The sequence below is a fragment of the Haliaeetus albicilla genome, chromosome 7 (genome assembly GCF_947461875.1).
Source record: "Haliaeetus albicilla chromosome 7, bHalAlb1.1, whole genome shotgun sequence".
Classification (NCBI taxonomy): Eukaryota; Metazoa; Chordata; class Aves; order Accipitriformes; family Accipitridae; genus Haliaeetus; species Haliaeetus albicilla.
In genome coordinates, this window is record NC_091489.1 from 26,771,853 (window position 1) to 26,789,242 (window position 17,390).

At 39.0% G+C, this 17,390-nt stretch overlaps 1 protein-coding gene across 4 annotated transcripts in view; it reads right to left on the reverse strand.

Annotated features, from left to right (window-relative positions):
• WDPCP (WD repeat containing planar cell polarity effector) overlaps window positions 1–17,347 on the reverse strand; it is a 159,825-nt gene extending 142,478 nt beyond the window's left edge. For 3 of the 4 annotated variants that reach the window (XR_011325437.1, XM_069787458.1, XM_069787456.1), the window contains exons 1-2: window positions 17,271–17,347; window positions 14,114–14,195 (exon numbers count right to left, since the gene is read on the reverse strand). The gene's annotated coding sequence lies outside the window, so the exon portion shown is untranslated. Of the gene's footprint in view, window positions 1–14,113; window positions 14,196–17,245 lie in introns of all 4 variants that reach the window. The other variant, XM_069787457.1, reaches the window with a different exon arrangement.
• Between the last annotated feature and the right edge of the window lie 43 nt (window positions 17,348–17,390).

Sequence of the window (17,390 nt, forward strand, 5' to 3'; positions counted from 1 at the left end):
AATGATTCAAATCTCTTGTCACCTTCAGGCTAGACTACAGATAGCAATGGTTTTTAGCCAGAGCTGATAGTGAAAATGAACTTGACACAGCACGCAATGGTTTGTTAAGCATGATATAATATTAAAAACATCACTCCCCTTTTTAATCTAGCCAGGAGGAGGAAGAAATCACATGATTTTGAGTTCAAAGTTGCTAAATCCCTTCTCCAGCAGGGGAACATGCTTGTCTGATTACATTTTCAGATTGAATGCATTTGTCACTCTATCACCTTTCTCCACATTCAGTCCTGTTTTGAGCCCTGTTGGCTTCAGACAGTTCTTTCTCCTCCTAATTTTGCTGTAATTTCTCAGAAGTTCCTTCAGCTTACTACCCATTTTTCTTCTTGGAAAATGGTTATATGCAGGCTGGGCCCTTGCATCTTGATGTTAATGCACTGCATTCCCAGTCCTTTTTGCATTGTTTTCCTCTACCAAGAAACTTCTGAAAGAGCAGCCACTCTGTGCATGTGCCTTTTGCAAGTGGACCCTGTTTGCACTTGTATAACCTCAAAAGAAGCAGGAGTTGAGTGATACCCACTCTAGTTGTACTGTCACTTACTGTCAAGACTCAAACTCAAGCACTCAACCCCATGAATGGCACCTTCTGCTAACCCGCAGCAAAATCACCACCAAAAGCCCAGCAGGAAACTCGAGAGATGAGGACAGAGAAACAGCTTCCTCACCAAGGGTAGAAGTTTAGGAAGGAAACCTGCTTAATACTTCAAATACAGGTCCTTTATGAGGACAGTGATCTGCACTATCCCTTGAGATCAAAAGACTACAATGAGGTGCATACACACACAAACACAGGGCGTAGGTGGGAAACTGTAAACAATTTTGGATCCTCAAAATATGTTCAGCTTCTGCTTGAGCCAGAGAACAAACCCCTGAGGCTGTAATTCTCTCAGTCACTATGCTGCCTGTCCTGTCCAAGCCAATCTAAAACTTCAGCACTTAGAAAACCATCTTGATACTCCTGTATCACAAATTTTTTGATTCCTCAGGTTCTATTTCATGATTATTAATGTAATTATTCATCTAATCTCAAACCATTTGTCTTTCACTTTTAGTTTCTTAAGATATAAAAGACCTTTCTAAAAGGCAAAACTGGAGATGGTTAAAATGCTTTAAATAAAAAGCTACAATTACGTCTAAACAGATATTTTTATGTCACTTAAAGTAATGAGTGAAATGTTTTTAAAATAGGCAGTATTATGCACATAACCAAAATTGACACTGGCAAAGCTTGCAATAGTCCAGGGGGAAAAAAAGGTAACAAAACATAACATAACAAAGAAACTAGGCATGGTACAATTAGTATGAACAATATCAGAATAATCTGCATTAATTCTCAACACAGCATATATAGCTTCACTATGTATGACCTCTCAACTGATAAAATCATCAAAGATCAACAAACATAGATATGAATGTCCTCTATATGAATGACTGCTCTTTACACTCTGATGAATCTTTTCAGCCAAAATAATTAAAAAAGAAAAAGGAAGTCTAATTGAATAGCAACCCAATGGTACAAGCAAAGTTGCACATTTTGTTACAACTTCCCAGGTTACTGAAAATTCAATAAACCTCTCAGCTGCATCACACCCAGACTATGTTTCAACAGAAATTGTTGAAAGAAAGATTTTTTTTTTTTTTAATGGATTTTAAAACAGCTTCTGCCAGTAAAGGCCTTCCCAGTTTTGGAGGGAAAAATGTCATAGAACATGAGGAACAGCATACAAGTGACCAAGTTTTCTAATAAGCCTGGAGTTACCTTATGAAATCACTACAAGGCAGAAGCATTTGAAGCTTGCTTTTCTTTCACTGCAGGAAGAATTTAAACTCTCCTTTTAAAACGTTCAAAAAGTGTTCATTACCATTCAAGTGGTGTATATGATTTGCAAACAACAGGTGTGACAAAACATGAACAAGCTTTTGAAAACCAAGAATGGGCTTATGTTAAACTGTTGTGGACCAGTTTAACATAAGGATGAAACCTGTCCTGACTGATTTTTAAATAAAAGAGTTAAATTCATACCACTGACATTAAGGATAATGGAACAGTAACTATTTATGGTTTCTCTGTGAATTCTGGTAGTAAAACTCTGGATGCGGTCACAGAAATTATAAATCTGCATTTGTTATCTGGAAAACAAAACAATTATAGTAATTTTCTGCTATTACAAGCAATTGTCTTTAATTACCTCAATATATTACTTCATTGTCTGAAAAGACAGGATGTCAGTGTGAATAGCATTGGTTTGGCAGCCCCGAATTACCAACAACCATTAAAACGGTGCATGTTCCCTCTATTCCCTTCCCAAAAAGAGGATCTGAGCTCCCACAGAAGCTTGACTTTCTACCTTAGTATCACACAAAAATAAAAAATTGAAATTAAAGGAATCAAGACAGACAATTTAAAAAATTCCATGTGGTGTGTTCATGTCTTTTAAGTTTGTTCTTTGCATTGTGCATATCTTTTAATTACCAATCATTTCAGTTTGACGCACTCTCTACCAACCCATTTCTCATTTGACTCCCATTTACACTAAATGTAAATGGCAATATAATGGAAACAATGGTACTGCGCAAACAACCTATTACTTGACAATAATTCTGCAGATGGCCATACAAGGATACCTTTACAGCATCAGCCAATCACTGGCAAATTTCTTGCTTTTACAGGGTTTCAAAAAATGAAAAAAAAAAAAATTACAAAAATGGGAAAAAATAATTAAAAAATCAAATATAGACATTACCCGCTACCGTTATCGCTGTGAGTATCTTATAGCTCAGCTTCTGCCATGAAAAAATCAAACTAACGTCCATTTGCAAGACTGCAACACTTAAACCACACATTTTGACTCCTTTATGTAAACTTGGGCATCAATAACTGGTTGAAGTCTTTGACCTTAGGTTTGTAATTCTGTAATTCCATGTATTCCAAAGAAATTTTTAACATTTACAAATTTTGGAGTATGATTTCACCCACAAAGATCATACTCCCCCCCCCCCCCCCCCCCCCTTTTTTTAAACACTTCTGTATTGGGTTTGCATGGCAAGGTTTTGGTAGCAGGCAGGCTACAGGAGTGGCTTCTGTGAGTAGCTGCTAGAAGCTTCCCCCCTGTCCAACACCGCCAATGCCTGCCAGCTCCAAGACAGACCTGCTGCTGGCCGAGGCTGAGCCCATCAGTGACAGTGGTAGCGCCTCTGGGATAACACATTTAAGATGGGAAAAAAAACCTGTGCAACTGCAGCAGGAGAGAGGAGCGAGAACATGTAAGAGAAACAACCCTGCAGACACCCAGGTCAGTGAAGAAGGAGAGGGAGTATGTGCTCCAGGCGCCGGAGCAGAGACTCCCCTGCAGCCCGTGGCAAAGACCACAGTGAGGCAGGCTGTCCCCCTGCAGCCCATGGAGGTCCATGATGGAGCAGATATCCACCTGCAGCCCGGGGAGGACCCCACACCGGAGCAGGGGGATGCCCAAAGGAGGCTGTGACCATGTGGGAAGCCCACGCTGAAGCAGGCTCCTGGCAGGACCTGTGGACCCGTGCAGAGAGGAGCCCACGCTGGAGCAGGTTTTCTGGCAGGACTTGTGACCCCGCGGGGGACCCACGCTGCAGCAGTCTGTGCCTGAAGGACTGCACCCTGTGGAAGGGACCCACGCTGGAGCAGTTCATGGAGGATTGTCTCCTGTGGGAGGGACCCCACGCTGGAGCAGGGGAAGAGTGTGAGGAGTCCTGCCCCTGAGGAGGAAGGAGTGGCAGAGACAAGGTGTGATGAACTGACCATAACCCCCATTCCCCATCTCCCTGTGCTGCTGGGGGGGAGGAGGTAGAGAATTTGGGCATGGAGTTGAGCCAGGGAAGATGGAAGGGGTGGGGGGAAGGTGTTTTAAGATTTAGTTTTATTTTCTCATTATCCTACCCTGATTTGATTGGTAATAAATTAAACTAAATTTCCCCAAGTCGAGTCTATTTTGCCTGTGAACAGAAATTGGTGAGTGATCTCCGGGTCCTTATCTCGACCCATGAGCCTCTCATTATATTTTCTCTCCCCTATCCAGCTGAGGAGGGGGAGTGATAGAGCAGCTTTGGTGGGCACCTGGCATCCAGCCAGGGTCAACCCACCATAACTTCATCCAGGATTTATCACTTGTTAAGGACACTGTTTAAAAATGTATTAATTCTGAGCAATGTGGAAGATCTTCTCTCAAATGAGTGCTGTGACTGACCATTCTAGTTAGCTGCAACATCTGGCTCTTTCCATTTCCACAGCTGTAAAAGATATGATTAAATTAACTTATCCACACAAGTTTCATCTTCCACATTGGCAGTGCAAAACAAAACCAGTAAATGGCTTCAGCTGGGGGAAGCAGAGTTAAGTAATTTCTGTATTTTATGCAAGCCTTTATTTTACAAAAGTCTTTTTTTATGGCTGATACAATATTAGGGGCCTTCTCAGTTTTATCTGTGGATTTCTTTTCCCAAAAATCTTTGTCTGAGTTGGGCTTGCCCAAATTAAAGTCATGGCTGTGTGATGCTTCCTTTTCTTCACCTTCATATGTTAAGGGAAGCAGCAATATTTTCACAATTATCATTATTCCTTTACTTTTAAGCAGCAGGCCAACAGCATAATCTTCAAACTAATCCACGAAACAGATGACAATTATTTTATATATGTGGGAAAAAGATGCAGAATTTTCATTCTTCTGCTTCCTTGCCCCATTCAGCAAATACTGCATTATTTCCTTTCATGATGACAACATTTCTTTGATCCCAGCAAAGAGATTTTTGAAAAATGAAGTTAGAAATAAATGTAGAATAACTAAATTACATGGCCTCAATTACAAAATGACATTTACTGCAGTTCATCCATGACTAGGGAGTTTTAAAATTCACAGCATGCCATCTTCTGAAAATCAAGCAGCAGCACCTTCATAGGTATGCCACTCCTGTAGTTTTATGCAACGTCTGCACTCTCATGTCCTTGAATTCAGAGTGACTAATAACCTCAGCACAGCACATATTTTAAAAGAACACTGATGCCGAAGTTGCCATTTATTCACTGACATTATAGGCGGCATATTTTATAGGCTGCTTTTTAAGGAATGTTCAACCACTTGCACATTGTGCATAATTTCAAGATTACTGCAGTGAAGTTCAGCCATGCACTAGAATTGAATGTGTTGCATAGTTTTGCCAACCTGGTTCAGAAAACAAGCATGACAGCAGTGCACTTAATTAAGTCATGTACTGAATAGCAATACAACTTGATATAATGCAACGCAGTGACAGAAAAAGCCACTTCAGGGGTGTCCCAGTATCACATATAAAAAATCCTACCCATAAAAGAAAACAAAGCAAAAAACCTCTTAGCAAAAGAAGAAAGGTGACAAAGTTGAACATCATCACTGACAGATGCCAAAGAAGCTAGTCCAGCTAGATCTTTATGGACTCTAGATATTTAATTTGCCCTTTGATGAAATGTCAAGTAATCAAGTTATTCTGAAATCAAATAGTCCCCTGAGAAGTAAGGTCTGCTTACTACCTAAGTATTTACTCAAATGAAACTGCCACCAATGCGAGTGTTTCATTATCTGTCTGAATTTTGTATTTTAAGACAAGAATGGCACTGTATTATGAGTTTTCCAGTACCAATCTTACACTGAATTCCACATGAAGAGACCTTTGCAGCCAGCTGAAACAGTAATGAAGTTAACAGCACTCCTAACAGGTAGGGGACTTTGCTAGCAGTGTTCAATGAACATTCTGAGCTTTCACAAATTCTGTCACAAGCTGCACCTCATCCACTGACTTTGCATCATTAAGAATTTTGTTTCAATTTGAATGTATTAATTACATTTACAAAGGAACTCTTTCAATTTCTAAAAATTACCAACACTTAAAAAACTTGTCTGCTTCCTCTATAGACTGTCACAGGAGGTGCCTATTCACCATTCTGCTTTGTGTGACAGCCTCACCTTGTGCCCCATAAGATCATGGAAAAGATTCTCCAGAAGCTATATCAAGGCATAAGGATGACAGGGAGGTGACAGGGACAGCCAATGTGGCTTCACAAAGGGCAAATTGTGCCTGGCAAATCTGGTGGCCTTCTATGATAGTGACTGTATTGGTGGACAAGGGAAGAGCAACTGATGTCATCTACCTTGACTTCTCTAAGGCCTTTGACACGGTCCCACACACCTTTGCCTCTAAATTGGAGAGATACAGATTTTATGAATGGAGCCTTCCATGGATAAGGAATTGGCTGGATGGCCACATCCAAAAAGTTGCAGTCAACAGCTCAATGTCCAAATGGAGATCAGTAGCAAGTGGTATCCCTGAGGTGTCCATTTCGGGACAGGTACTGCTCAATATCTTTACTAATGACACAGTCAGATTGAGTGCACCCTCAGCATGTCTACGGATGACATCAAGCTGCATGGTGCAGTTGATACACCTGAGGGATGGGATGCCATCCAGAGGGACCTTGACAGGCTTGAGAAGCAGGCCCATGTGAACCTTGTGGAGTCCAACAAGGCCAAGTGCAAGATCCTGCACCTGCGTTGGGGCAATTGCCAGTATCAGTACAGACTGAGGGATGAATGTATTGAGAACAGACCTTCAGAGAAGGACTTGGGGATATTGGTAGATGAAAAATCAGGTATGAGTCGGCAATGTGCAGTCACAGCCCAAAAAGCCAATTGTATCCTTGGCTGCATAAAATGAAGGATGGCCAGCAGGTTGAGGGAGGTGATTCTTCTCCTCTACTCTGCTCGTGAGACCACACCAGGAGTATTACACCCAGTTGTGGGGCCCCCAGCACAAGAAAGATGTGGACCTGTTAGAGCAGGTCCAGAGAGGAGCCACAAAAAAGACTGGAGGGATGGAACAGCTCTCCTATTATGAAAGGCTGAGAGTTGGGATTTTTTTAGCCTGGAGAAGAAAAGGCTCTGGGGAGACCTTATTGGAGCCCCTTATTACTTAAAGGAGGCTCATAAGAAAGGTGGAGAGAGACTTTTCACATGAGGGTCTGCAGTGACAGAACAAAGGGCAATGGTTCTAATCTGAAAGAGAGTAGATTTAGATTAGATATAAGGAAGAAATTCCTTACTATGAGTGGGGTGAGACATTGGAACAGGTTGCCCAGAGAAGTTGTGGATTCCCTATCCATGGAAGTGTTCAAGGCCAGGTTGGATGGGGCTTTGAGCAACCTGATCTAAAGGAAGGTGTCCCTACCCATAGCAGGGGGGGTGGACTAGATGATCTTTAAAGGCCTCTTCCAACCCAAATCATTCTATGATTCTATGATAAAAGCAGTAGGCAACTCATTGCAACTCAGTGCATTACATTCACTGCATCTGGTCAAGTTAAGCTGGCAAAACAATGGATTGGGAACCATCTACTTAAATACATAGCTCAGGTAAGAAAGAGTGGAAATAGCTTTGTACAATAGCACATTAAGGTTTACATTTGCTTCTGGTTTTCTTTATACTACTATTTAAAGAACAGTCACTTAATATAACCATTATCAAAGAAATATAATTACATAAAATTTTTATGACAATAAAATTGGAAATAGAGCCATGTAATAAGACTGATTTTGAAGGCCATATAGACTTATTCTTTCAACATATATTTCCAATGCATTTTACAAGCCTTCCATTTCTCAAGGAAGACAGGGTCAACATTTACAAAACCACTTCAGTGTCCTCCAAAAATGCAGAATATTCTTTAAAGGCACATTTCTTAAGAATTTTGTTATTTCTGTCCAAAAATTACACAAGACAGTGTTATTACCTTGAGGGAGATACTCTTGCCTTCTAAGAGGTGCATTCAAATAGTTAATTATCTCTCAGACTTCATACAATGACAACTGCTCTGCAACATAGCATCTCACTCTACTTGCTCAGGAGTTTGGGTACAACTGCCTGAGACCAACTATAATGGAAAAATAGTCAGCCTATCAACCTTCAGTAGGCCTCAGCTCCCATTAAAAGTTATGTGGTAATTCAGAGCCCATGAGTGGCCCTCAGCAGGCAAGCTGGTGTCCGCCAGTACTACAATGGAGTTCCCAGCCACGACAGCAGATCTTGCAGTAGGGCTGCAATATTCCACTAGCTTTCATTACAGAAATCAATGACATTAATTTGGCAAGAATTGAGTCCAGCATTGCAGTTAAACTAACAATACTGTTAATGAAATTTCACTAATTTATGTCCCATATGGCTACACTGTACAAATAGGTTAATGTATGCATGATATATATGTATACCTTCATACTCCTGATAACCACATGAAGAAAGACAAAACCATTTATTAAATTGCACTTATTATGCATCTTAAGCCATCCTGAGTACACTGCTCTTTTGAATTCTCTCTGCAGTTTTTCAGTCTTTAAATCACATTCCCCCCCCAATCTGATTTGTCAGGCAAGTCACAATTGTCCAATTTCACAGGCAACTGGCCCACTATTGTTAAAAAAACTGCTCTCATGAAACTCTAAGCAGGTATGAAATATCACAATAGACATTTTCCTGGACGCTACTCTGTCTACATCAGTCAAAAGTGCAAACAGGAAAAAAGTCAGCTACAGATGGAAAAGAACCTTACTATTTCTCTAAAGACTGTAGAACTTAATTTTCGAACAGAAACATACCACTTGCCCTTGCTCTGCCAAATACTGAGATACTTAATCATATGATAAGAAATGTACTCATGCTAGAGATTTTCTAACCTTTTAGAAATACTCTTCTGCTCTTTTCCCAGAATCTTGTAAGCTAGGGACTCACTTCTGAAATAGCTTTGCTATCAATTATGGCATATATAGGTTATAAAAACATACAGGTTTAATCAGCCCTTTTTTTACTTAAGTTCACTGATGGGTTTGCCAAATTAACCAGCCCAGAATTGTGTAAATATATAATTAAACCCCATTTTGTATTTGCATATTACCTGTTTCTTAAAAGTGTATTCATCCTCTGTTTTGGTGGGTTTTATATTTACAAAGATACTCTAAAGTTTTGTCTTATTAAGAGAAAAATTGCATAGAATGAGAAAAACTTCTGTTGTAACTTTGGGATCTTATAACTTGTAAATTAGCAATGAAAGCACTGAGATAAGTCTTTGGGAGTATATTTGAAGTTTTAATGAAAGAGTCAGATTACAAAAAGCCATAGTGGGAGTCTTATATGAGGAAGCTTTAAAGTTAGTTGCAATGTATTAAAAAACAACATTCAAATAAATTATTTTTCACTGCAGTATGCCAAGTTTTTGGAGATAGAATTAAAATTGGGCTTTCATTTTAGACCAAGTAAAGCATAATACTAAACTATAATACTGCATATACTAGTGAGATCCAAATGCCCATGGTGTTGCAAGAGAACATTTTCCCTCAGGCATTTGAAATTTAATGCCTCTTTAATATTCTCTGTTGGATATTGTTAGAATGGAATTTCAAATATTTCCTGCAATTTGAGTTAAAGATTACTGAATAATGCTGAGCAGCAAAAAATTTTTGAAGCATACATCTAAAGCTGGCATAGTAGCTTAATGTCCTGTTGTTTCTTGCTTTAGCAAAATTAATTTCTACAGTCTTCAACCATGAATTCAAGCACCACCTGGAGATACAAACCCATAATTTAACTGTGGTGTATTTCCCGCTCCCTTGACTAATACACTGAGGCTAGACCCTGGATGTCAGCTATAAAAGGAAAAGGCCATTTCATAGCAATACTTTATATTCTCCTAAGTCCGACAGCGGGCAACTTGAAAAACAGTATCTGGCCCATTATTTTAAATAAATGGGATTACCTGTCATGAAATAAATGTACGTGGTTTTGCCTATATTAAAAGTATATATTCTACTACATAGTCAAGAGTAACACCTTTCCAATAGGACTCAAAATATTCAAAAGGCTTTTATCCAGTTAAGATCCAACCTCTTCACCATACACGTGTTAGTGCATTACCATGGTTACTCAATACAGGTAAGGATAGACTGCAAATTAAACCTAACAAAAAGGCATAGTTGTATCACTCTAAAACAAACTAGAAAAAGACTAACTATAATCATGATTCCCTTTGCTTGATTACTTCATGGAGAACCCTCCTTCATCCAAAGATGCAGCTACTTTCTTTTCCATCATTTGTGTCCACAGTATAAGTGGTCATGTTCCTGATTTTGTTCCATGGCCATGGTTCCCTTATCATTCATACAGGGCACATGCAGACTCACTCCTTGGCTCTCTCCTACAGGAAGCCTGCCAATTCCCCTCAAAATGGCTTGGAACACTGCTTCAGACACTATTACTGTGAGTTCAACACCATCAACTGTGAGTTCTTCAACACCATCCCAGCCAGATAAGGCAACTCTAAATGCCTCCATAACAGGCCCAAAAGTTTTAAACATTGATCCTCAGTCTCATGCTGTAAGAAAACCATTCTCATGGGTTCCAACACAACCCTCATTGACACTGTGAACTAAAAAACCAACAAAAATATATGTATACATGTTTTGGAGCTGCAGGACACTCAAAGATACGTAGCATTGGTATGGCTAATAGAGTCCACACAGCTGGAATCATGGGCCTACACTTTCATTAAGAGATGGGGACAGTTTAGCCTTACAGTGTGCAACTCATTGAATACAAGCATGTGCAGAAATTGAGCACTTCTGTTTACGTGAGGACAATGAATAAATACAATTTCTTCTTTCCTTCCTCAAGGATCAGTAAAAACACTGAATATGGACAGTATTATAAGCAACACAAAAACCATCCATAGACTCTGCTGCTGCTTAAAAATCAATTTGGGTAAGGTTTCCAAAATCAGGCCAGATACCAAAATGAATCTGTGAAGCAGCAGAAAAACCTCCATACAGGAAACAAAGCGTTTAGTTGGCTCTTAAGCTTATTATTGATAAATTAATGTCTTAAAAGTTATGTTTCACATATGAATAATGTCATTAAGATAAAAATTTATCAGTATTTTCCTTCTGTAAATAGTTAGTTTTTAAACAATTAACTTTAAAAAGTCAACATCATAAGACACCATTCTCCCTCCCCAGGTATTTCTAGTGATATTTTCTTTAAAATATCATTCAATACTTGAGGAAAAAAAAGGGAGAAAAATTCAATCTGTGTAATAGCAGCTATTAACAACTTAGTTCTGTGAAAATACAGAAACAAATACAAATCGATACTGTAAAACAAGCTGAAATATTTTAAGCAAACTGTGTGATCATAATTCATAGAAGTAACCTTAATGAGAACAGCACTTGTAGTTACACAACAGTTTGGCATGGAAGAGCATCCATCAGTCATTCTGACATGGAAAGAATGGATAAAGGAAGCAGATGGATTCACCCACCTGCACTGTGTCTAAAAAATGGAAAGTAATCATTATGGCTGGTAACTTCTTGTATCAAAATGTATTCCTTGATTATCAGGTTATAATGAACAAGTGCAAAAGAAAGTCATGTAAGAGAAAAAGCAAACATTAATTTTCAGTAGAAGCTGTTTTGCCACTTGACTAAATGCTTACCTCATTTTAAAAAACTTACAAGGACATCAGCTTAATGTTTAAGTCTAGTTTTTGCGGTAGGTTTGGGTTTTGGGGTTTTTTTTGTTTTTTTGGGTTTTTTTAATTGTTGTAATGAATTAACTTAAGATTACAAGGTTTGGTTTTGTAGAACTTGAACTGTTATACAGGTCAATTCTTTACAATACCAACCTGCCTCTTCTGATTGAGTTTAAAACACATCAACACTTTTATATAGATTTATAAAACAAGAGGAAACTGAATGAAGAAGCTATTGCATAATACCAAGATAATTTTTAGATGTTCATAAAAAAAGCAGATTTTCATTACTCATAAGCTTACAGCTAATGCATTAACCTGCTAGTTTTACTGAACAGGAATATACTAAAACAGGCTGGTATAACCTTCATTCAAAAGAAGCAATGCCATGGATATGCCCTGGAAACTCACCATATCAACACAACAATTTCACGACACTCAAAAAGATCAAATGAACCAAGGAAATATACCATTTCTTGTGATCAAAGTGACACTCTTTTTTACATGAATCCCTAATCTGACATTCTTGTTGCATTTTAATTAGGAAGTCACATTTCCCAAGGAAATTGCTTTATTACTTTTATACACTCTGCATGGAAAAAAAAATATCTTTAGCTGCACTTTAATGCAAGTGTTTCAAATAGTTAACTAACTGAATCAATGATGTCCAGATTATGGACTGGCAGTTTTCATCACAAATGTCCATTCAGGTTCTATGGTCTAGAAACCCACTTAGCAGAACAACCAGAGAGCAAATACAGAAAAGCACTTTGTCATACTCATGCTATTCTCCTATTTGCAAAGGATGCTTTTACTCCTCCCCTCTCTCCATTTCCCATCTCCCAAGGGTTTGCTAAAACCTCTACCACCTCAGTTCACCTACCATGGGAAGAAGCACCTAATCTACTCAGAAGTTACAAGTCACAATCAACCTCCTCCACACACTGACAGAAGTGAGTAGAAAATCCATACATTGCTGTCACAAAGTGTCTGTTCAACCAAGAAAAAGATAGATTTGCATTAAGGTAAAAGAGAATCCAGTAAGACTATTTCTCATACGCCAGGAACACAATTCTCCTGTTCTCTTTGTAATAATTCAGATATCAACTTTGCTGAATTTACAGCCAATATACCAAAGTCTTTGTGCACATGTGTGCACATTTTGGTGGTTTTGTTTTGTTTTGTTTTTTTAACAGGGATCCTCTATACCCTTTTAAGAACTGTGAGAAGAAAATCCTCCAAAAATGGTTCGATGATGGATCTTCCAGGGTGTCTCAGCTTTGTCTGCAATGGGGTTGCTAATATCAAGCAAAAGTGCTACCACAACCCCTAGTCAGTGATGGGAGCACTGCAATACCAGGACTGCACTCCAGGCACCAGAGGCCTACAAGCATCAGACCAACCACCTCAGATCTACCTACGCGCAGACAGCAAAGGAGGCCTTAACTGTTACACTGTCCTCTGTCAAACGTACATTAGCCATATGTGCTATTAACTGACTTAGAAACAAGAAACAACAAAGAACATTCTGGTCACAATTTTTATTAAGTTTTGACTCATGAATAGTTCATAAAGATTACTAATACATATTACAAGCATGCTATACATCATTTGTGTCTCTTCACAGTCAGTAGGCACATAAGTACAGAATGTTTTATGGTATCCTATCTAGCAATTAAAAACATACTAAAGGTTGTATAGATCAATTAAAGAATGATTAAATACCTGTAATTATGTAAAAACCCAAGTGAACTATTAAGAAGTAAAAATGAAGCCATAGGATAAAATGAAAACAGTTCCATACAAGGTAAAATTTCTCTTTAAGAAAGTTTTCTAAATCACAGCAAAAAAAAAAAAAAAATCAGGGTTATAAGGAGAATTTCTAGATATGTCATTTTCTTCATACCATTAATGTATATGCAGTATCACATAACTGAGGTTTAGAAATGAGCAGTGAAAAATTAGTTTTGGACATTAGCACTAGGAATACAAAAAAATAAATCATGTATAAAAATATAAATTCTTAACAAAAATGTATCTATTTTCATTTTCTAAACTAAGATTTTAATTGTTCTTGGTTATATCTACATCTTTATCTTTTTTAAACTCTATTACAGATTTCTCACATACTTTTAAAAATCGCTTTTGATCCTCTTAATCCCATTTCAGTATTTTTTTTGTAATGCTTTATTTTATTTCTGAAAAATCCCTTATTATTATTCCCTTGGATCATAACCCAGAAGAGGCTTCCAAAACTGTTCCAATTCTGCTATTATTTCTAGGATTGAAACCGGCCATTATATAGTTAATTTTTTAACATAGTCTTCAACGTTTTAAGCATTAATTATATCACAGACTTAGCTACAAGAGATGTTTTTGTATTAAAAATTGTAAATAAATGCATGAGATAAGAGAAAAAATATATTATACATGGAAACAATAAAAAGATAACTTCACACATTATTGAAAATTAAGTGTAAAAACTTACCTAAAAAAATTCATCAATTTCTATATGTGGCAATGAAGAAAAAGAAAATCCCATCCAAAATACAGTTAATGAACACAGCCAGCTGTTGACAGAGAATAATTAATTTTAAAATATATTAAAAAAAAATTAAGAGAGAATTCTGGCAGACTACCCTTCAAAACTACTAGTTGCCTTGAGAAATAATACTTAATCCCTGCAAAATGGAGATTGAAACATCCTGAGTATTGTGTTGCTTAATTACAGCAATTTCCAAGTAATTCAATATCTTTTGAGTGCAAAAACTGTAAAGCGTATTTCAAGAATTAGCTGAGAGCCCAATCCACATGCACACTAAATTTCCATTACTTCTTTTGCATGTAGTATGTTTCCATTTATGCAGCTCTTTGGCTTAAAGTGCTAAGCAAAGACACATACTAATAAAACATGGGGGAAGCATTAAAGAATATTTTAAAATTACAACACCTTATCATCTAAAAAAAAATATTAATAGAAAAGATAAAAGTGGCAAGAAAATTATAAGAATAACAAACTGGAGGAAATCTGAAGACTGTGACCAAGTTCACAGGAAAAACAGCATTAAATTTAGAATGAAAATATCCAAAGCTTTGAAAAGGTGATTAAGACTAATTTAATTAGCAAAAATAAGTCAAATACACCACATGTCTTGGAGATAAATATTAGATGGAAGAAGATTTGGAAGACTGGGCTTCAGAAACTCGAACGCTGTATGTTTATAGATTCCCACAGTGACAACAGTCTGAAAACAGTGGCATGATTTAACAGCATGAGAAGCACTGCCAAGAACCAACACTTCCTACAACACCAGAAAGGTTTCTATCCAGAAGCAAAGGATATATTTTAAAAACTAAAAAAACACCAGGAAAAAGAGTTGTAAAAACCAGATGGGGAGACAAAAGCATCTCTCATTTATTTTCATATATTTACATTTTGCTTGGAAGATATTAAACCTTAACAAGCAGAAATAAAATTTAAGCCAAGTAAGAAGGAAATAGTAGAATTGTTAAGTTTTGCTAACTTGAAAAATTACATATTCATAAAAGGCGAAACTTTAAGGCATCTTTAGTTAAACCAGCACAAAAGACAGTGCAGAAGGTCTTAAACCAATTTAACTCTATCTTGGACTAATTATACTAGGAACAGATCTAAAAGAAACTGATATACTTGTCTCTGACAAAAAAAAAGCATTTACACATGCTTTGCACCATATTCATTACAAATCACTTTCAACACAAGATATGTTATCTTCAACAACAAAAAATTAAAGGAGGACACGCTTGGGCAAAAAAGGACCGAGAATGAAACTGAGCCTCACCTATAGAAGAAAGTTTGATTAGCTTAACTGAAATCCAGTAAACCAATACAACCTGCTATGCTGACACACACAAATCAGTTTACAGCATGCTAACATTGACTTAGCTGAAAACTGATAAGAAATCAATTTAAACTGAACCAATTATGCTGAGTGGAAATTATGTTAGGTCCATATGAGGCTTTGTGTACATTTAAATCTTAAGTAATCTTAAATAGCATTAATTAAGTCTGTACAATGTGTGGGTGCGAAAAAGGTTAGAGTCACCAGGGTAAAGCATCTTAGGATACTCTGGAATAATCTGACTCGAAAACAAGCTCCCTTCTACTTACCAAGCTTCTCTACATTTCACAGCAAGCCAGACCTCAGCTTTGCTTGCAGCTATTTGGCTTTCAAATTCATCCCCAGAAGGGAACCTAGGTACAATCCTCATTCATATTAAAAATGTATGGTTATTAACTGATATAAATCAGTATAGTTTGACACTTAAAATAAACTAAATATGACTTTACCTTTTCAACTCTGACACTGCAGTTCTCTGTACTGCAGAAGCTGTCAGAGGTTCAGCTAAAGACTTGTTCAAGCCACAGGAAGTTCTGAGCTGTGGCACGGGCACAATTAGCAACAAGACTCACTAAAATGAGAACACTGCATGACAAGCATAAATGTTTACATTTTACACCCACTGCCCTAAAGGAGTAACTTCTAATTTCTGTCTGAGGACTGAACTAGAAATTGCATAAGTGTACACACTATTTAGACTGTTTAAAAAAAAAATAATACAATCGACTACAAGGACTAGAGTAAGATTTAAAACTAATCCTGCAGAAAAATATTCGGTCAAGTGAGACTTCACTAGAGACTTAACTAAATTACAGAACTTGTCCAATAAGGAAACCTGTCAGGATCTAAGGGAAAAAAAAAAAATCAACTGCCATCCAAGACTCTTTTATAGCATAACAACACAGTTTAAGAATCTGTGGGTTTTGCTGATGTATTTACGCCAACATCAGCCTCACTTCAGGCACAGACTAAAAGAGTTTACTTCAGTCAACAATCCAAAACGCAACTAAAGTAATAGTTTTATTTTTGTACAACAGATCACTAGTTTAGTCACTGCTGTTTTAACAGCGGAGCACAGGTAAACTCTCACTTTTCCCTACTGCAAGTAAATAAAAGGAAACGGCCAAGCACAAGCTCACAGGATTTTGTAAAGTGCAAGTATAGCTATGCATCTTCTGAAGGGCCGAAAGAAAGGTGCCACAGGCAGCAGGGAGAGAGGAAGCGAGGCAAGAAACCCGGAGCCTGCACGGGAGCCAGAGGCAGCACCCAAGGGCAGCGGTTTTGGGCTCCCGCGACGCGGGGGTGCTCGCAGACAGCTTCCCAGGAGGAGACCGGGCCTGAGGGAAAGCCGGGCAAGAGGCTGCGGCGCAGAGAAGGCAAAGAGAGGGCTCTGCCCGCCCTCACCGCCCCCGGGGTTTGCCTCGGGAGAGGAGCTCCCTGCCTGCACCCTCCCCCCCACCCCGCCCGTCTCACTGAGGCGACGGGCGCTGCCCAACGGCCGGGCAGCGCCGGCACGGCGGGCGCAGGGGGGCGGGAGCCTACAAGTAACGCCCGGAAACGGCCCGGTCCCGCCGGGATGCCCGCCCCAGGGAAGGGCACGGCCAGGCCGCGCACCCGAACCCACCGAGCGCTCCGAGGAGACGGGGCGGGGCGGGGGGGACGGGGAGCGTTCCCTCCGCCACCAGCGCCAGGGTCTCGCCCGCCCGCGCGCGCGCCGCGACCCGTGGGCCCCCCGTCACCTAGCAACCACTGAAGCACCGCCACCTGCGCACGCGCAGCAGCCATGCGCTCTCGAGGCGCCCGACGTCCCCAGCCAGTGGCTCCGCCCGCGCGCATGCGCCTCTCTGCCCGCAGATGAGAAGGCGCGCAACGCCGGCCCTTCGC